The following is a 21,434-nucleotide window of genomic DNA, read 5'->3' as shown; positions in this document are numbered from 1 at the left end:
TCTTGACATGAAACTTTCCCCAATATCCTGGGTTGCTGCTATAAAGCGGTGATGGCATAATACCAATGTTTGTGGCTTGTAGTACTGAAAAGATATATTTCAGGTTTGTCGTGCTGGGAAACAACATTTACAACGCACTACCTTTACAACGCAGTCATTACAACGCAACATCCTTTACATCACATGCCATTGCAATGCAGCCAATACATCGCATGTCACTACAACACATGTCATTACAACGCATGTCACTACAACGCATGCCATTACAATGCATTATAAGGTAAGTAATAGGGAATATTAATTTGTACCCCTACACTATCCAACACTTACCCTACTGTTGCACTCACTGGAGTGGGAATAGTAATCTTTACCCCTACACTATCCAACACTTACCCTAAAAGTAATATGCGTTCGAATGGTATGCATTGTAATGGAATGCGTTGTAAATGTAGTTTCTAATAATGCGTTGTGATGGCATGCAATGTAAAATCATGTGTTATAATGGATGTTGCAATGTAAAAACTGGTTGGAAAGGCATGTGTTGTAAATGTTTGCGTTGTAACGTCATACATTTGTCATGCTTGCTGAGCCTACCAGCCCCACTTGCTAAAGTTCCATTCATATGTTATACCCAGGCCCTTTTGCTGACATCCCATGAGCGTGCCCAGTGCATGTGTTTAAAGTATGGCTGGTAGCAAGACTTTGATGTGGTGAGGATGTGGTTGCTGGGATCAGAAGGATCCCTTTTGGATTTCCCCTAGTTTGGCATGTCACAAGATTTAGTATGGAGTACAGCTTCCCCAGAAAGTTCAAGTGTATTGTTTCCATTCCCCAGACACTGATGTGTAGGAAGATGCATACTGAGTTAGCTACTCTTACAAATTCTGAGAGGACCTTTTAGCAGGGGATTGCTTATTAGTCCTCCTTGAGCATTGCCTTGTGCATGACAGTACCCTTGTAACATCTACTCCTCTGGATCCGACTAAGACCGCGCGAAATTTGGGAGTCACTTTCAGCGCTAACCTGTCTTTGGAGACACAAGTGAGTAAAACTGTGGGGAACTGTTTTGGTCTTATCAGAGCACTGAGAAAGATCCTCCTGCTGCTTCCAAATTTGGCCAGAGCCTTAACAGTACGAGGCATTATTTTAAGCAGACTTGATTATTGCAAAGCCCTACTGTTGGAGTCTCCAAAGTATCTGATTCAGTGACTGCAACGCGTCCAAAATACGGTGGAAAAAATGGTTTTGTCCATACTATGAGACTCTTCTGCATCAATGTGCTTAGCTGAGCTACACTGGCTCCCAGTGTTGCAAAGAACGTATTTTAAGTCCTTATGCATAGTGTTTAGGACTCTGCATGGATCTGGTCCTAAGCTTCTACAGAAGAAACTGTTTTAGTACACTCCCACTCGGAGCCTCCGCTCCTCTTCTGCTTGCTTGGCGAAGGTCTCAAGATTTAATAAGGTTAGATCAGGAGGGAGGGCTTTTAGTACTGCTGCTGCGAGGCTAGGGAATGAACTACCACTTGAAATTAGACAATGCAACATCCTGTCTCTGTTTAGGAAAAGGATCAAAACGTGGCTGTTCCCCAGAAACTAATTTCTTGTCTTTGAGTGTGGTCTAATTGGGTTCTACCCTCTCCGTTTTATGATGGTTTGTGTCACGTACCATAACTCCAGGATACCCATAGGGTGTTTGCTGCGCTTTACAAATGCTATATACAATACAATACAATACAGAATGGGGGTGAGTAAGCTGATTCTGTTGTAATGTTAGGGCCGTTTGAAAGGCAGGGTTTGCCCTTTTGTATTTCCCTCAGTGCTACTTCAGGATGGCTGATGGCAGCCAGGTGCAAAGTCTCCATACTTCGTTGTGCTCATGATTTGGATACCCCTTCTTGGAGCAAGTGGTGTTACTACTTACTATGAGTTAAGGTTACCCAAGACCTATTTTACACTTCACACTAACTGCACTACTTAGCCCACACACCCGCACTCACCCTACAGCTTCATCATCAAAAGATCTCCGCCAAAGAGCAACTTCGCAGGTGCTCGTCTGGCATTGCAGCGCCGTCCCGATGAGGAGCAGGCCCAATGATGAGGCAAGACATCCTCCAGGGTGTGTGAGGGCACTTTTTTAGAAAAGACCTTCTTTCTCTCCCTTTTCTTAGGAACTGCACAACCTCATGATTCGCGCTACCTGCTGCGAGAGCCATTACCCTACACAAAGACTTAGGGCCTGACTTAGAGTGCATCAGGCCAACAGAGTATTTTACTGCACAGCTCTGACAGAATGACAATAGAAGGAACTCCCCTGGGACCTCTTAATTTTTCAGGGTATACACTCCAATTATTATGGGCATAATCATATAAAAACAAACCACATTCGTTTTACTTTCTCATTGTTTTTATTCTTGAAATTATTTTTCATTCAGTATTTTCTTTTTTAATTATTTTCAGTGTAAAAAAATTCTTTCTTATCACAATTTACATAATTGACATAAAAAGATCAAAACACAAAATTAATTATTCCTATACCACTATACAATTAATAACTATATCTACAGGTAGAGAACTGAAACAAACACACCACTCTCTCTCACTCTTCCACATTCACAACTTCATATATCTGGACTTGTTAACACGTCTGTTGGTTTTCTATCTATTGCCCAATATATAGCCACTCTAGTTAGTGGGATTTTACAAGGACTTGGTCAACGCGTTTCGGTGGAAATTAACAGCGATGGAGACCACCTTCGTCAGAACTGCCAGATAGGATATATGTTCTCTATACCCTGGGATTATCTTGAGTTAACTTTATCCAGCAGGAAGGGGAACTTCAGTCTTATTTTAATTTAAGCACCTTAGTTCTTATCGAGGTTTACACTTGAGTGTCGCATCAATACTGTAACATCTGTGATTTAATCTGTAGGCTACGGCTTGTAGCCTCTCTACCTTAGCAGCATGTATTACTGCAATGGGGACAACTGTAACCAGACTGACAACGCCAAGTGATTTGACGAATGAGATGTGAACTGGAGACTTAAATGGTCGAATATCTCTTTCAAAGAAGAAAATTGAACAATATAAGAAGTAAATTTAAGGCGCTTACCTCATCAAGACAATTTGAAAGTAATCTATACGGACCAACTACAGATTAAATCACAGATGTTAAGTGGCCAAGAACGTCAACATGGTGGACGCAGCTTAGCAGAGCTCCATTCCGCCAGACACTTATCCGCTGAATTATCCTGTCCTCCCCTACCCTGGTGAGCCCTGCAGGGTGGTATCCTGCATCGGACCTTGGGGTCGTGCGCTGACCGAAATCCTGGCGGAGATAGGAGTCCGGGGGTCTGAGCTCATGGCCCAGGGCAGTGAGGCCTGTGCCGTCCGGTGAAGTCGGGGACCTCGAGTTTCGTGGGTCCCGGTGACAACTGCAATTAGATAACCAGCAGCGAGGGGCGTGGGGTCCTGGCCCCTGGAGCGGTGCCACAGCAGCGGGGGCCCGACGGTGCAGACTGGCCTTGCGGAGGTGCTGGTGATACGTATAGAGGACAGCCCGACGGCCCAGCCCAATGCATGTGGGAAGAGGCGCGGCCTAGTCCGGGTCGTGAAGCCAGGGGCTAAATTTTGGAGTGCTCCCCGTGGCGCTGATCCAGACGTCGGGCTCCACGGTGGGCCTCGGTCGGTAGCGGCTGGTCTGACCGGGGCAGTAGGAGAGTGCGGCGCTCGCCCAGGGGTGCGCTGGGGGGACCCGGTAAAGCGCAACACTGGCCCAGTGGGCTATCTGGCCTTCCCCCCGCCCTGGTGAGCTGCAGAGGGGAGAATCCTCCACCGGACTTTGAAACGGAGCCCTGATCGCGCTCCCGGCAGAGGCAGGGGTCCGGGCGCTGTTGGTCGTGGAACTCAAGCTACCTGGGTCCCGGCGGCGGCTGCTGTGAAGGCACCGGCAGCGAGGGGCGAGAGGTACTAGCCTGGTGGAGCGCAGTGGGGGCTAGGGTCTGGTGGCGCGGGCCAGACCTGCTGCGGTACTGGGCGTTGAGGAAGCCCGGAGGAGAACTGCCTGACAACCTGGCCCGGTGCATGGGAGAAGAGGTGCGGCCTGGTCTGAGCGGTGACGCCGGGGACTGAATCCTGGAGTGTTCCCTGGGGAGCGCAATCGGATGCTGAGCTTCTCCAAGGATTTGCATTGGCAGCAGCTGGCCTGGCAGGGCAGACGGTGAGGAGGTGTGCGGTGTTCTCCTGGGAGTGCACTCGGGGGGGCCCGGTGGAACAGTAAGCTTGGCGGGGCGGAAGATGATATAGCGACCCTCAAGCGTAAAGTGGCTGGTATGGAAGCAGTCCAGAAGGGCCTGGCGCTCCGTGTGGAAGATGCGGAAGGGCGCGCCAGGCGCAACAACCTCCGCTTTGTCGGCCTGCGAAAAAGGAAATATGGAGGGATTCCTGGTGCAGTGGATCGAGATCTGGTTCCCTCCTGACACGTTGTCTAGATGCTTTGTCATTGAGCGAGCACATCGGGCCCTGATGCAAAAACCGCTGGTGGGGGCGCGGCCGCGGCCTGTGATCGCCAAGTTGTTAAATTACCACGACAGGGAAATCATCCTACAGCAGGCTAGGGCGAAGGAGCCATTGCGGTACGACAATCATCGAATTATGATTTTCCCGGACTATACTCGCATGGTACAACAGCAACAGCAGTCCTTCACAGCGGCAAAGGCTCGGCTACATGACCTGAAACTACCTTATGCTCTGGTGTATCCGGCCCGTCTTCGGGTCGTGTTCCAATCCCGGGCCCACTTCTTTGACTCCCCTGAAGGGGTGTTCAAATGGACAGACGAAATGGTGCCGGTGAGTGTACATACACCTCCGGGGCTGGACTCTGACCCCCTTGGCGGTGAGACACAGGCGCGATCTTCCCTGGGGGCATGGCCGAAAGACAACTGGAGGTCCAGGTCCAGGTGGCGATCTGCATTGGGTGATGCCTCAGAGAAGGAGAAGGAGAAGACTGGGACTCAGAAAAAGGGCACTTGAAGGTTCTGTGTGACATATGATTGGCGTATTGTAACCGCCCTCGGTGATAGTGTGTCATACCCCTGGGTACCATAGGCCCCCCGATAGAATGGGTGCGACGCATTGCCGTAATGTTTACGTATTCAGTAGGTGAATCAGGGTTTGCTGGGGTGGGGGACGGTCTAGGAATGGGCGGGAGGCTCCCCTAGTGATGGGCGGGTGGTTGGGAGTTAACAGCTTGGGGCTGGTCACCTGATCTACACGAGTGGGTGAGTAGGAGTGGCGACTCCCTAGTTATGGGGCATGTTCAGGGGATCCATTGGAGGAGGTGGCTTGCGTTTCCCCGTTGGGGGCCGGGCCGCCATCCGGCCGTGACAGGTGCTTCCATGTTGGGAGGTGCGGGGTGGGGGGTTGCGGGGGGGTTGTTGGGGGTAAAGTTGGGTCTTGGTTGCACTCATGTTGCTGTGATCCTCACACTGGGAGGTTTGTATGCTGGACCGTCGGGCCGCTGCGGCCTATACACTGCCTTTTTACAATGTTTACTGCTCAGAATGGGGGGCAGATTGCTCCGGGCACATTGCGCCTCTTGAGTTGGAATGTGAGGGGGGTGTTAGACAAAGTAAAGTGGGGGGCAGTTCTTCGCTATGCCAAGCAGGCCGGGGTTAATGCTCTGCTGCTTCAGGAGACCCACCTATTGGGTACAAAGGCGCTGTGCTTACAAAGATTTGGGTACACACATGCTTACCACGCAGGGTTCACGAGGGGCTCCCGGGGGGCTGCAGTCCTCATTCACCGCAGAGTAGCCTTTGTATTTGAACGGAGTTGGTCCGATCCCCAGGGTAGGTACATCTTTGTTCAGGGTAGGGTTGGGAGTGACAGGGTGACACTTGGTAGCATATATGCTTCGCCGCCGCTTCAGTGGTCCCTTGCTGAAAAGGTCATGTCCCTTTGGAATGAGATGCCGGATACCCTTGCTGTAGTTGGGGGGGATTGGAACGATGTAATTGACATCCATATTGACCGGTGGCGGAGGGGGGCAACTGACATTGGCGTAGACTTGGAGGGACCCCCCCACCAAGCTCCGCGCCCTTGCCACGGGCCTGGACTGGGTGGACGCCTGGTGGTATGGGCATGGCGCGCACCGAGAGTATACTTATTTTTCCTCAGTACATGGTTTGTTTTCTCGATTGGACTATCTAATTGTTCCCAGAGGGCTGGTCCAGAGAATAGTGTCCTCATACATCCTGCCGAGGGCCCTGTCCGATCATTCACCAGTGACTCTTACCTTTTGTGTGGGCCCGTCTAGGCACCCTTTCCAATGGCGCATGTCTGGCTGGCACCTGTTACAGAACGACTACAGAGAACATATGAACCGGGAAATAGATCTGTACTTAATGGCTAACTGCGACTCAGTTGACTCCCCGAAGACCCTTTGGTAAGCCATGAAACCTACCTTACAGGGGGCGGATATTTCCTGGTGTGCGGCGGCCCAGGCAGAGAAGCGGCGGGAGCTGGTGCGGCGGGAGGCCGAGTTGGTAGTCCTGGAACGTCGGAGCAGGGAAGAAGGTGGCAGGTCTATAGGACGGCATTTAGTCCTGGCTCAGCAGCAGTATGCGGCGGTTCTACTTGACAAGGCGAAACAGGACTGGTTGGCTACCCGTAGCCGGGTGTACCAGTGGGGGGACAAATCCTGTAAGATGCTCCACCGCCTGTGTCAGGGTGTATTTCATGCCCAACCGTTGCTGAAGCCTTACATTGCGTACTTGGTACACCCGGACTAGGCGGGCTTTATGCCCCGGAGGGCGACCCGACACAATATCAGGCGGGCCCTGGTGGCGATCTCTGCCTGGAGTAGCTTAGGTGAGCCGGCCGCACTATTGTTAGCGGATATGGACCGAGCCTTCAACTCTTTGAGTTGGACATTTATTTGCCTTGTTACAGCGACCTAACTTGGGTCCTCGCTTTCTGACCTATGTACGGCTGTTATACACTAGTCCCACTGCGTCAGTGCATGTCGGGGGGCGACTTCCCAGCGCTTTCCGGTTCTGAGGGGAACACGACAGGGGTGTCCCCTCTCCCCGTATCTGTTTGCGCTGGCTATGGAGCCCTTGGCAGCGTGGGTGCGTATTGACACCCAGCTCAGGGGCTTTCGGTGGTCCCCCAGCCTGACTGATAGGATAGCATTATACGCAGATGATGTGCTGTTCTTCCTCACGGACCTGGATCGGTCCGGGCCACGGCTGCTGCGTATTTTGCAGATCTTTGGGGAATCCTCTGGTCTGTATGTGAACCCTGGTAAGTCCACCCTATGGGTGCTGGGTGACGTACAGAGGGCTGGCGTGTGGGCGGCGGACCTACAATTGGCCACCGTAGGGATGAAGTACCTGGGAGTCTATCTGTCTGAAAGTGCGGGAGTCTCCAGAGCTCGCAACCTTGCCCCGGTCTGCGATCGCACACGGGCGGATCTGAAGGTGTGGTCTCGTATGCCCTTGTCTATTTATGGGAGATCGGCCATATTTAAAATGGTGGCACTCCCGCGACTTATATACCAGCTGCAGAATCATCCATATCCCATCCCGCCCTGCTGGTTTCAGCAGGTTAACCCGGCACTGGGTGGGTTTCTGTGGGAGGGGGGGACTTGAGGGTGGCACTCCGGACGTGCTTCTTGTCCACGTATGCAGGTGGTCTTGCCACATCCGATATCCTGTCATACTACCAGGCTGCGCACCTCTTAGTCCTTAACGATTGGTGGTACGGCGACAGGGGAGATTCAGCCAATGCGGTGGAGCGTCACCTGATGGGCTCGTCATCTGCCCACACGTTGCTTTACTCAGCGCTGCTCCGGCGGGGCCTTCCCTCCGCCACGCAGGTGGTCTTCTCTATGTGGCGGCAGGCGCTACGCAGGATGAAATGGTGGAATGTCCTCACCCGAGAGACCCCGCTTTGGCGCAACGGCCGCTTCCCTCACTTGGAGACCCTTGAAGGTTTTGGTGGTTGGGATGCTATCGGTATCTCCTCCTTGGGGGATGTCATGTCAGGTGATACATTGAAGTCCTTTCAGGACCTACAGACCGAATTCGGGATGCCCTGTTCTCAATTCTATCAATTCCTCCAATTCCAACATGCTTTGACGCCGTACTTGACGGACATAGGCTCGCTCCCGGACTTTAGCCCACTTGAGTCCCAACTGTTCACGTGGGAACTCCCAGACAAAAAACTGTCTTGTGTATACCAGTCCCTGGTGCGACACTGCTCCCCTGATCTGCAGAGGCTGCGGGCGGCGTGGGTGGGGGATGTGGGGGAGCTAGAGGAGGAGGACTGGATGGAGGCCCTGGCGAGTCCTAGGGGGACGGCAATTTCCACACGACTGAGACTCATACAATTCAAATACCTACACCGCACATATTTCACTAGGGAGCGTCTATGGAAGGCGGGTATGATAAGTTCTCCGGACTGCCTGCGCTGCGGGTCTGAGGTGGGCACACTTTTACATATTACGTGGGGTTGTTCCGGTTTACATAGGTTCTGGACTGGGGTCTTCTGCTGTCTCTCAGAGGTGTTGGCGTGGGAGCTGCCCAGGGATCCGAGATTAGCGCTACTGCATGTTATGGAAGGGGTAGGGGGAATCGTTACAAACGTCATTTGCTGCTGCTTGGCCTCCCCCTGGCCAAGCGTGATATCTCTCGGGCCTGGAAGGCTCCCTTGACCCCGCCCCTGGCTGCTTGGAAGAACGGCATGGACTTTAATATGGGACTGGAGCAGCCCATCTTCCTGGCCAGGGGGTGCCCCCGCAAGCATTTTCAAATCTGGAAACGATGGGCTGACTATAGGGGGCTGGACTTGGACCCTCCTCCGGAGAGCGATCTCCCTCCAGCACTTTCACTGTAGGGGGTGGTCGGAGTGTGTCGTGGGCGCCCAGATGGACCTGTTGTGCAATGATTGTATATATTACTGCATTAAAGTGGTCTGGAGTATGGCAGCAGCGCAACCGGGGGGGGGGGGGGGGTTGGGGGGGTGGGGTTCCTTTATGTTCTATAAAAGCCCAAATTGTCTGTCTATGCTATATTTGTCTTGTTGATGTTGGCATCAGACTCCGGTGCTCGGGGCTGTGCAGCTTTGTTAGTGCAAACTTATAAAAAAAAAAATTAAATCCCACTAACTAGAGTGGCTATATATTGGGCAATAGATAGAAAACCAACAGACGTGTTAACAAGTCCAGATATAGGAAGTTGTGAATGTGGAAGAGTGAGAGAGAGTGGTGTGTTTGTTTCAGTTCTCTACCTGGAGATATAGTTATTAATTGCATAGTGGCATAGGAATAATGAATTTTGTATTTTGATCTTTTTATGTCAATTATGGAAATTGTGATAAGAAAGAAACTTTTTTATACTAAAAATAATGAAAAAAGAAAATACTGAATGAAAAAATAATTTCAAGAATAAAAACAATGAGAAAGTAAAACAAATGTGGTTTGTTTTAATATGATTATGCCCATAATAATTGGAGTGTATACCCTGAAAAATTAAGAGGTCACGAGGGATTTCCTTCTATTGTGATTGTTTTTGCTTTCCCCTCTTCTCCCTGACCTGAAAGAAATTGACTCAGAGGGGGTCCCGAAAAACTTTGCTCAGCTCTGACAGATTGACCACACTCCAAATGTAGAGCGGTCCATAGCCCCAGTTGATATCACTTACATTTCAACACTGTCAGAGTGGTTCCTGTCAATGCCTTGAAAGTGTGCCATATGACTCCGTCAGCAAAATGAAACCAAACTGCACGCTTTCAATTTCATTTTTATTTGTTTTTCAAAAATAAAATCCCAAAGCAGGATTTTCTTTGTGGAAATGAAAAAAAAAAACAATGAACGCCTCACAATGGGGATTTTTTCCTCCGGGTGGGTGCAATTGAAATGCTTTTACTTTCACTTGCCACCACATTTTGGATGGCAGAAACCAAAAAAACAAACTTGTGGGTGTGGCTAGGCAAGAAGGCCGGGTGGTCGTAATCCACATAGGCTCCGCTGCCACGTACACAACTAGGCAGACGCTAACATCAGATAAAACTGTTATGAGAAACGAGCAGCTGGATTGTAGGTGACCACACCGCCAAGACAAGTCACAAAAAGGTACTTAAATATTGCCCGCCTCAGATGGCCAGCTGCTATGACCACAAATTACAAAATGTAGCACAAGGATATGAAAGGTAATATACTTAAAAACTTTGTTTTTTATGCACATCAAGTTCAAAAAAATTAGTGAGTCCACGTCGTTGCTTGTATTTCTTAGTTGTTTTTATTCATGATGCTCTTGAGGTCCAAAACAGCCAACACGTTTCACCCAAATATCAGCTTCTTCAGGGCAAGGTACGTGTAGGTTGAAGCGCCTCTGGTTAGCTTAAACGGTAGGTCTAGTCTGTGCTGTGGCTGACAAAATATTCTGCAGGGATGTCTCTCAGTGGAATAACTGAGGTAGTGCAAGATGGAGGAGGGAAAGGTAATCTGCCCCCTTTGGGCTAATCAGCAGTGGGGATAAGGGTATTTAATTAAAGGTTAATGTTCCGTGTTCGGGAAGCCTCAGCGCCGGTCCGTCTTCGTTGGAGATTGGTCAGATAAGACTGCTTACTGTGGAAGGAGATTTCCGGTCGATTTCAGCCCCTGATGGAGGAGAAACATAGCTGAGGGTGGGCGAGACTGGGGATAATCAAGATGGCGCAGCCGACCCTCAAGCCCACTAGAGGACAGCCCTGGGGCACAGAGCAATGGTGCCGGTGCTCCTAGAGCCATCGCGAATCCCAGAGGCGTCTTTCAACATCCGGGAAAGAGGGGGACTGCTGAAGGCAGCACCTGCTAGGAGACATCGCCAATTGAGGAAAGTGATCGCACCTACAGCAGTGGGGGAAGCTGAGTTCATGACTGTGCTAGCAGTGATCAGAGGCGGGAGTAGAGACCCTGATGCCCGCCTTTCCCAAAAGGAAGCCTACCTGATCCTAAAATGTGACACCTCCAATTCTGGCCTTAACGAAATGTCTGAGCTCTCCAATCTGTAACTTTCTCCCATCCTCTCAGGCTGCGTTAATAAATCTCCTTGGATGGCCCTTAGCTAGAACTGTGCTGCTGGTGTTTCCCACATAAACCAGGTTCATATCAAATACACCCTCTCTTTTTTTCCCCTATCTTGTCCTAAATTCTTTGCTTTACTTTTCAGTCTCTACTACTGTGGTTTACATTTCTGGGGGCCTTGGCAAGACTTTGTGCAATACCCTGGTCGCACAGCGCGGGCCACTAGGCGGCTGTTGTCCAACATAGGATAGGGGACGTTATGATCGCTAATGTGGATATGCACGTTCTGGGCACTATTCTTACAAACACTGTTTGTACCTTTGTGACACGTCAATGTACTTTTTTTTTAAATGTTCTGTGTACCACTGCGATTTGTCAATGTTAAGCCATGTTGTACTCAAGTTTTATGTACCACTGCGATATGTCAATGTCAAGCCATGTTGTACTTAAGTTTTTTCATTTTTTGCATCGCATGCGATTGATGATCTCATCTGTGGTTCGGATACACTGGTGAATTGACACACCTCGTGGGCACAGTCTTCCCCTCTTCAAACAGCCGACGGCGTTACACACCCCGAGGGCAACCCTATCCGTTGTCACACTACCTTCACAGAGAACTACGAGTACCATCTCCATCGGGCTTCTAACCCAGTCCCTCTTCTATTGCCGTGTCCTCCCACCAGCAACTTGTGTGATATATGGGCGAAAGGCCCACTCTGCTACTTTGTTGCTGGTTGCGGTTCTCAACAGACTGCTTCTCCCCGTAGCTCGAAGTAAGTTTCTTCCGAGCGGCTTTCTTTCACTGTAATACGTGACACGTAACACGGGTTCTACTCTTTCCTCGTTGGTGTTTGCTTTTCCCAGCGGGACGCGGTCGATTGATTCCCGCTCTTCTGCCCGGACAGTCCCACGGCGCAGCCTGTCTACCACAAACTCAACTCGGGTCCAGGTAGGAGACTCCTGGGTGCTCTCATCATAGTTTTCTGGCTTCATCTTTGAATATCCCTCTAAATGCTGCCCTTCGTTTCCCTTCTTTGCTCCACAGCTGTGACTACAACCGCCCTGGCTCGAAATAAAGATAAATAAACAAACATGGGAGCTGTTTCCTGAACAGCACACCGTGACTGGGCGCTCGGTATCCAGTTACATCCGATACCACCACAGGTACCTTAGCCCTACTCCCCCGCACACCCACGTCTGTGTGCGTATCTTCATGATGCACCCCATGGCCCTCACTGTTCACATTGCTACATTTCTTACTGTTTCAGAACAACCAATTGCGGCTCTAATCCCTTTCCTCGTGCAGTTCCTGCGCTGACGGAGAAGGTAAATGTATTTCCCTCTTTTTCCCTGGCAGACAGTCAGAGAGTCAGAGAGTCACCTCCTAATACGACTATGTAAACAATATATATAAACAGCTCCTGACACCAACCTATAATTCTTTTTTCAGGCAAACGCCTAACCAGTCCCTGTCCTGAGGAGAACCCATACTTATGACGGTTCGAAGCGCGTTGACCCCCAGCCAGGTCGAGAGAGAAGGGTGCAGTTAGGGATCAACTAATACCCCCAGTGTGGGCCCTTTCTGTCAATCTAATAAATTTCCTACCACAGGTGTTGTGAGACAGGCAGGCAAATATATCTCTGATCCGCCTGTCCACTGGTTGTGTAGTTATAGGACTGGTGCTTTCCACCTATGAAATGTTCTTTTTGTAAATATCGTTTATGTTGCAATCACTTGGCTATGCAATTTGTTTCAAATGTTTTTGTTGGTGTCATCCAAAATGTTGATTTTTTCACTTTGAATGTTCACTTGTATATATTGTACATATTCTTGCATGTTTTTGAACTGACTGTATAGATAGGAAAGTTCCTTTGATGTCATACTTCTCATATTAATGCAAACTGAGTATAAGAATAAATAAATTTGTTTGGAAATACATAATCCCTGTCACGCAGTACGTTTTGGCTGCGTGTACTTTGATTCACATTGAAGTTATCCTGGTCAGCCACGTTGTTCTGTTTTCTCATGTGGCCCAGAAAAGCAGTGAGTGAGAGGTCCCGACCAGACCAGGAGCGCACGCAATAGACTGGGCCTGGAGCCCAGTGCTGACTCTCTCGTCCTCCAAGGCACAGAGACAGTCCTGAGTGTTGAGGACAGGCTTTCCTGACCTCAACACGGCGGCCCTGCGAGGCGACAGATGCAGAAGGCAGGGTTACCAGGGAGAGACCCCTCATTGAAGCCAGAGAAAGCAGACCAATGCGGTTGTGTGGGACTATCCAAGGCTCCAAGAAGGCCGGCGGAACCATTTGAAAGCATACTCTGCAGAGAAGAGAGGAAGTGCTTCAACATTTTACTGCTAACAGATGGCCGCGGCAGCGGGACTTGACCAAGACACCTGCTGATATGTCTTTTCTCTACCAAAACAAGCACAGTCATCCCCATTGCATCCTGGTAAATGCAGTACGCTTACTTTCAAAGTTGCTGTAGTTGTTCACCAAATTTGGTGCAGTTGGTGCTGTGATCTTTAAACATGTGTTTCTGGGTTTAGCCCTTCATCAGTAGAGAGCAAGAGTAATGTACAAAAGAGAAAAGTGATCAGGGGTTGCTGAAATGGTGCCCAAGTCTTCACAGGTCACAGTACCACTCCACAGGCGCAGCCCAGGCGAGCTTGTCAGCTCATTGGCTCAAGGGAGCCTTTCAAACACAAGGGGGAGGGAGCACACCGCCTCTCATCCCAGCACAGTTATCCCCATTGCATCCTGGTAAATGCAGAATGCTTACTTTCAAAGTGGTGTAGTTGTTCACCTATGTTGGTGCAGGCAGTGCTGTTATCTCTAGACACGTGTTTCTGGGTTTGATTATGGTGAAGGGCTTACTAAGGGGGAGATGATGTACACTTGTTTCAGCATATGCGCCTAACACTGGCCAATTCGCCTTTATAACCACTGTTAATTATGGTGAGAGGATTTGCAGAAGGTCCAGTGGTCATCATGGGGGAATGTAATCTTACATGGCACACAGAGCTAGATAGCACACCCCCCCCCCCCGGTGGGCCCCCACTGGCAGCTTCTCTAAAGGCTCAAAACAGACCATTCAGAATATGGGACCCAGAGATGCTTGGAGGATTCCTAACCCCACCACAAAGGAATTTACTTTCTTCTCCCATGTATATCAGACGTACTCCCGCTTAGACTATGTATTTCTCCATCAAGGTTTGTTGGGCTCCTTATTAGCAGCAAAGACTCACCCCATCACAATCTCAGATCATGGTCCCATCTCTGCCTGTCTGACCTTGGGGCCCCAAGTGCCCAGACCGCCGAGGGGTTTTTTCCCCATCTCTCTAACACATGGCCGGTCGCTACGCAATGAGCTGCATGCAGCAATTAAATAATTCTTCCAATTGAACTTGCCAGAAGACACAACTCCATTGAATACCTGGGATACCTTCAAGGTGGTGTTGAGGGGTAAATGCATTGAACTCAACTCCGCCTTGAACAAGCTTCGGGCAAAGGAGCGTGCAGCCCTGGAGGTAGAGCTCCGGTCAGGGAGTGGGGAGGGCATTCCTGGACAGTGAGGGCACGGGCAAGGGTGTGCATATGGGCAGCAACGCAAACTAAGAGAATAAAGTAACGTCAGAAACTAACCTGTCTCTGCCTGGCTTTGTCGAAGAAGACAGGGAGGTTCACAAAAGGTTTAGTACATACATAAGTATCTGACGAAACTCAGGTACAGTTGAAAGATGCTACGTTAACGCCATTTTTACATCATGGGGAAATTAGGCAATTAATTCCAATGGATCCACTTGTACACTATGAGCTTTCTCCCTTTATTTGTCATTCTTTAGTTCATGTTTTTCAACCACAGCTAGCATTTAATGTTTCTCTCTTACACATTCATAAAGGTTTCTTCTGATGTCATTTTACTTTTGTAGTGCACTCTTTCTTTCTGGCTTTTTTTCGTCCTCCTTCTTCGTTTCTATCATGCTTCCTTCCAACTTTCCTTCCCCCCACTCTTTATCCTCTTTCTTGTTTTTCCTTGTCTATTTGTTCCCTTCCTTCTTCTCTTGACCACCTTTCCATCCTTTTCCATCCTTTTCTACTTTGTCCTTTCATCTCTTCAAAACTTTTATCCCTGATGCCTTCCAAACTTCCTTCTTTCCTTCCTCCCTCCCTCTCTTACCTTTTTTCACCGTTCATTCCTTACTTCAACTAATATTCTCATTTTCCTCCTTGCCCCCCTTTTGTTCCCTTTCCTTCTTTCTTTCCTTTTCCCCACCCTTCTATCCTTTCCATCCGTAGTTTCTCCATTTTGTTCTTCCTTCCTTGATTCTCGCTCCTTCCTTTCCAACCTTCTTCTCTCTTTCGTTTTAGCTACACTCCCTCCTTCCTTCCATATCTCTTTGCTTCTTTCATTTCGTTCTTCCTCCCTTGCCTCTTTACTTCCCTTCCTCCTTCCTCATTCTTCTTCCTTTGTTCCATTTCCTTTATTCTTTCCACCTACTTTCTAACCGTTGTCCTATAGTTCCTTTATTTCTTCCTTCCATTCCACCTTCACTCTTTTATTTCACTCTTCCTCCCTTCCATCTGTCTTCATTTCTCCACCTTTTCTTCCCTCAATCCTTCCTTCTGACAAAACACCCAAAGTTTTTTAATGCCAGGGCACTCACTTTGCAGCGTGCCTGGAAACTCCGCTAGACCGGCTGGGCCACACAGTACTTATACAGATACAGTTAGTACAAAAACCGGGGCCGCTCTAACTACAAATGCAGAACTGTCCCACACTCACCGGTATGAAGGAGGCACTCCTCAGGTGCGGCGGGGCTCTTCTCCAGTGGCTCGCCTTCTCCTCTCTGCCGGCAGCTGCGGGGCTCTCCCAACACCACGGGCGCCAAAGGGCATATTAATGATCTGCAGTTGAAAAATATATTCAAATTGTATTAGAAACATGTGCTTCAGCTTTAAATATGGAGAGAGAAGTTGCCTAAGAGCTAGGGCGGTCGACCTCGAAAATTGGGAACCGGGTTCGAGTCTCAGCAATGACGCTGAACATCCTGTGATTCTGGACAAATCACTTAATCTCCACGCGCCTAACAAAAAATGAACGTGTCCTCATGTAACGTAACTGGGGCTATGTAAAGCACCCTGATACCCGATACCTTTGGGTCATGTGTGCGCTGTATAAAACTCTGAAGAAAAAAAAAACAACAAAAAATTGCTGGTGCTCTGAACAAGACAAAACTCTCTCAAATCCAATAATATAACCAGGCCCACTGGAATTATGCGATTGTGGGGCTGCTGTGTTTTTCACATAATTATAGATTTGGCACATTTGCCACATAATCCCTAATCTACTGCATGATCTGCAGATTTTGACAAATAAAATGTTTCTAGCTCAGTCAGTTCAAAAGTTACTAAAAACGCACTGCACGTGTTGCCTGGAGGTGGAAGGCCCTTGGCAAAGGTGGATTGTTCATCTTTATGTTCCTTATTCCTATATTTCGGTGTTAAACTGGCACTAATGAGGTGCAACCAATGCCCAGACAGGGTTAACAAGTGTGAAAATCACAAAATAATAAAGTAATACGATCACAGAATATGCTGCATTATGCCGCACAAATTGCCTTTTTGGTCGCATAATTTGCTCAGCCCTGCCACAGAATTTGGCTTCCCCCTGCCACATAATTCAGTAGCCCTAAATATATCTCTAGAATGGGGTCACTGGATTTGAAATTCAAAAGTAATCCGCTACATGTTCACCTGACATCATTTACCCATATGTTTTACCCAAGTGGTTCTGTGCTTTATAATAGGGTGAACACTGAAAGCACTTTGTATTGTGTCAGATTATCGTGCACGGGGATATGGTCCGGTTTCCCCAGGATCACCGGTGGTGAATTGAACGGCTAGGAATCGGATAGAAACTCAGACCCCTTTGGTTCCTAAACCTGCACCTTTGCCACCACAGCAAGCTTCCTGCTTCCAGAACACCACCTGGGTGGACATGGAAAGCCCACTCACGCAGCCTCTAAGAGGGTATTGGCATGACGTTGTCAAACCGCCTAGTGGGTAAATGCAACTGCTGCAGAGATCACTTTACATACCGGGACGTAGAGTCCCAGTGTCACGACAGGGCTAACCAAACCATTCATCCTCTTGAATTCAGTGACACAAGCACGGAAGCACCATTGAGTTGGCTAATAGCAACATCTGTTGTCATAGCATCTGGCCACCCAAGATGTTGTATTACATAAACTGCATACCATCACTGACATTTAAGGGTAGGAAAATATCACCATAAGTTAAATGAAACTTTCATTTATATGAAATGTTTGTTTATTCATTGCTTAAAGGAAAGTGCCCATGTTCAACCCATCGTGGCAGTTGCTGCACTGTTGTCTCCAATTCATCTTTCAGTTGGAAACATTGACTGTTAGATATACCTCGTCTTATATGGGGATGTTGCTTCGTCTGCGCGAGGCTGTGTTAGTTTACTATTTTAATACTGTTTAATTTAGCCCACTCAGAACGAGGATAGACTGCCTCATTCCTGCAGGTGCCGAACGCGTGAACTGCAGGGCACACGTATGTCAGTGGGTGCCTTATTCACATGGCCGCCTTCCTTGCCGATTGGAGTCTTCTGCCCCCACAAACCCCGCCGCCTGGGATGCGGTCCAGAGTCCAGAGGCATCCTCGGTTTCAGGGTCATGTTTACGTAACCTCGTGCGTCCGAGCTGGTGGCTGCAGGAGGGAGTCACGCTATCCAGGCTAAATACAATAAGCGTATTAAGGGTGACTGCACTGGCATGTGCTTTTTGGCGTCATGTTTCGGGGTGTCACGAGTTGGAAGATGGGTTACTGCGGGGTAGCATTCACCTGATGTGACAGGCAGCTATGCTAGCACTAACCTGTGGCTCGCCTTCTCCTCTCTGCCGGCAGCTGCGGGGCTATCCCAACACCACGGGGCCCGCTGCGGGACGGGCGGCGTCTCCTCTTTTCCCGGGGCTCCCTCAGCACACGGGAGCCCCGCACCAGCCCCGCACCAACTGGCATCATTACCCGGTCTCCCCCTCGGCACGGGAGACCGGCAGGCAAGCGGACGGCATCTCCTCTTTTCCCGGGGATCCCTCAGCACACGGGAGCCCCGCACCAGCCACGCACCAGCTGATCATTACCCGGTCTCCCCCTCGGCACGGGAGACCGGCGGGCAGGCGGACGGCGTCTCCTCTTTTCCCGGGGCTCCCTCAGCACACGGGAGCCCCGCACCAGCCGGCATCATTATCCGGTCTCCCCCTCGGCATGGGAGACCGGCGGGCACATGAAAGGCTTCCCCCAGGCAGGGGGAAGTGGAAACCACGTCGTCCCGGCCCCGCCCACAACCAGGTGGCGGCCATATTGAGGCGGATCGGGCCGCGGCGGTGATCTCGGGGGTAAAACGAGGGGTGGGCACCCTCGAAATTAAAATAAAACAGATGAAAATAAAAGAGAGAAGCCCCCCAAGCCCCCCCCCAAAAAAAATTCAGAAAAATCGCGGGGTGCGTGCACGGTGCGCGCTTATAGATATATAATTTGATTCTCTTTTAATTTTCTCAGGAACTACTGGAGGGATTTACACTATTTAACCAAAAGCGTGATCTGCGTACCAGACACTACCATTTTGACAAGTTTGGTGTAATTCCCTTCAGCGATTCAAGCTGTAGCCGTGTCTAAAGATCCTATGGAAATTAACATGGGGAAAACACGTTTTGGGACCCCCCTTTTTTCTCAGCCCCCACTTGACTAATCCCCCCCAAACTTTCAGGGAAGGAGAGGAGCGGAGCGAGCCATCTTCTTTGAGAAATTTGCGAAGATTCATCAACCAGCATATATATATATATATATATATATATATATATATATATATATTACCTACTGGCGGTCGCCAGTAGGTATATATAGTTAGGATTTTTTCCCTATGGGATTTCTGAAAATTCTATGCCTAATAACTTTTGCGTTCGTGGACGGAATTGGCTGAAATTTTCAGGAAAATGGCACATTTTGTTTCTGAGCAGACCTTGAAAATTTGGGGGGGTTTTGTGGAGGGGGGGCCGAGAAAAAAGGGGGGTCCCAAAACGCCTTTTTCCCATGTTAATTTCCATAGGGCGGTTGGACTCACTTTTAGCCCGAACGGCTGAATGGATTTTCACGAAACTTGGCAAAATTGTAGGGACTGTTAGCCCGATGTGCCTTTGCTAGGTCTCAATATATGTGCTTCAGTGGATTTTGAGAAATTAACGTTTAAATCAAGATATATATCTGTAACAGCGCTCCGGGCAGCGATCCGGTTCGCGAACCTTTCGCGTAACGGAACTTTGCGATGAGAAGCTGATTGGCCCTCCGGTGTCTGTCAACATTCTAAACAGTCCGGAGCGGCCGCCATCTTGTCTCTCGGTAGGATCGAGAGACAAGAGGAGGCCAAAACAAAGGGGGAAATTACCATAAGGGGGCATAGTAGATCCTCGTTGACCCCCTAGGTTTTATGTGGAGGTTTTAAAAGGGCCTAGGAGGGTCCAAAAAAAAAAATTTTTTTTTGCGTGGTAAGCGCCAAGTTCGCGAACCGGATAGCTTTCTGGGCAGCGAACTTTATGGATAAAAGAATGAAAGACTTTTCTAATACTGTATGTTAATTGTTTGTTGTTTTTCTTGTTTTTTTTTGTTTTCTTTATTTATTTATTTTTTTTATTATGATTGTGTTTCATACTTTATTAAATTTTCTAACATTTCATTGTCAGAAATGTCATAATTTATTATAGGGTGTAATTGTTTTTCATTTTGAAGCAAGTTGTCTACTGCTTCAACACATTGTAGAAGTTCGTGGTCTCTACTGTCATCCATAAAGTCATCAAGTTTGTCTTGGCTGCTCTCCTTCAGTTCAATCGAAAATGAAACTTGCTGCTCGCCTTCCATTTTGCCTGAAATTTGGATTAAAAAAATATATATTAGTAGAGATAGGGCACTGTTGGGATTAATTTTAGATAGGCAGTTTTTATCAGTGAATTTATCTTTTGGCAGTGTATAGTATGAGAGTGGAAATAGGACTAAAAAAAAGTGTATGTGATTTAACCAAGACACTACTACTACAGAGGGATAGTGTATATGTAGCAGAAAAAGTCTACTATATTAAGTCATAGTGCACAATATATTAAATTATAACTTACCTTCACAAAGAAGTTGAAGTTTTTTGAAGCTTTTGAAATAGGAGGTACAACAAGAAGTAGTAGTCAAAATGGCTGTGTTTCCTTCTCTCCCTTTATATATATACAGGTATATAACCAATCAAATGTCAGGTAATAAAAGTAGAAAATGAAAGTAACATTTTCATTGGTTGTCAATTCCAACAATTCAGATGTGTTTTGTGAAGTAATTTACCTCACGGTACTTGGAGAGGTCTACAGGCTAAATGGCTAAATGGAATTTCAATGAAATTTGTGAGAATGGAAGGGATTGTTATGTAGTATGAGCTAATCTATATTTGGTGAGAGTGTTTCTAGTCGTTATTCTGTAAATTACTTTCCCGCCTTTTTTTAGGACCGCTTTCCGGGAAGCTGCCCGGTTAGCGAACCTTAAGCGTCACGGGAGTCCACCATTTTGTGTTTCGTTCGCATTAAGATACAAGATGGAGGGCAAATAATGTTTAGAATGGGTAGAAGGGGTCATGGTAGACTTATCTTGACCCCCTAGGTTTTCTGAGCGTGGCTGAGGAGGCTTATATGTGCGGAAAAAAAATTTTTTTTAAAAAAATTCCGCGAGGTTAGCTTTCGGTTAGCGAACCGGGTAGCGCTCCGGGGAGCGAATTTTGTGGAAAATTAGTGAAAAAAGTTAGAGAAAAATAATAATTGTGAGTGATCAGATGTAGGGTAGCTCTGAGAAGAGCTTTTGGGTTTATGGTACATTTAGGTACTTATAAGTAGGTACCAATGCAGAGTCTTAAATTCAGAATGAAAATTCTGTTGCCCTCATCTGAGAAGTGAACTCCATCTCCTCTGTAGATATCTTGCATGTAGTAACGCAAGTTATTGTTGTACAGAGAGCCCATTCCATGGTCTCTCATGTAAGCTGAAACAGATTTGTTTACATGCTTCCTCGCTTTCTCAATTTGTGGACAAAATTGGTTGGACCACCTCCATTTCTGTCTTTGGCATATATTGGAATATACCAAGGCAGTTTGAGGAAAAAGTGCCATTAATTGCTCCAAGGTGTCCTTTAAAAGCATTTCCAGACCTACCCCTGTCAAAGTGCCCAAATCATTACCTCCACAGTGCACTATTAACAGGTCAGGTTTTGGCAAATGCATAAAGGTTTTCACCAATGGTATCAATTGGTGACATTTT

General features: G+C 48.1%; 1 protein-coding gene across 2 annotated transcripts in view; it reads left to right on the top strand.

The window, feature by feature from the left end:
* PDIA2 (protein disulfide isomerase family A member 2) overlaps nt 1-21,434 on the top strand; it is an 885,792-nt gene that overhangs the window by 807,460 nt on the left and 56,898 nt on the right. The window lies entirely within an intron of this gene.

The sequence above is a fragment of the Lissotriton vulgaris genome, chromosome 10 (genome assembly GCF_964263255.1).
Source record: "Lissotriton vulgaris chromosome 10, aLisVul1.2, whole genome shotgun sequence".
NCBI lineage: Eukaryota > Metazoa > Chordata > Amphibia > Caudata > Salamandridae > Lissotriton > Lissotriton vulgaris.
This window is presented reverse-complemented; position numbering and strand designations above follow the sequence as displayed.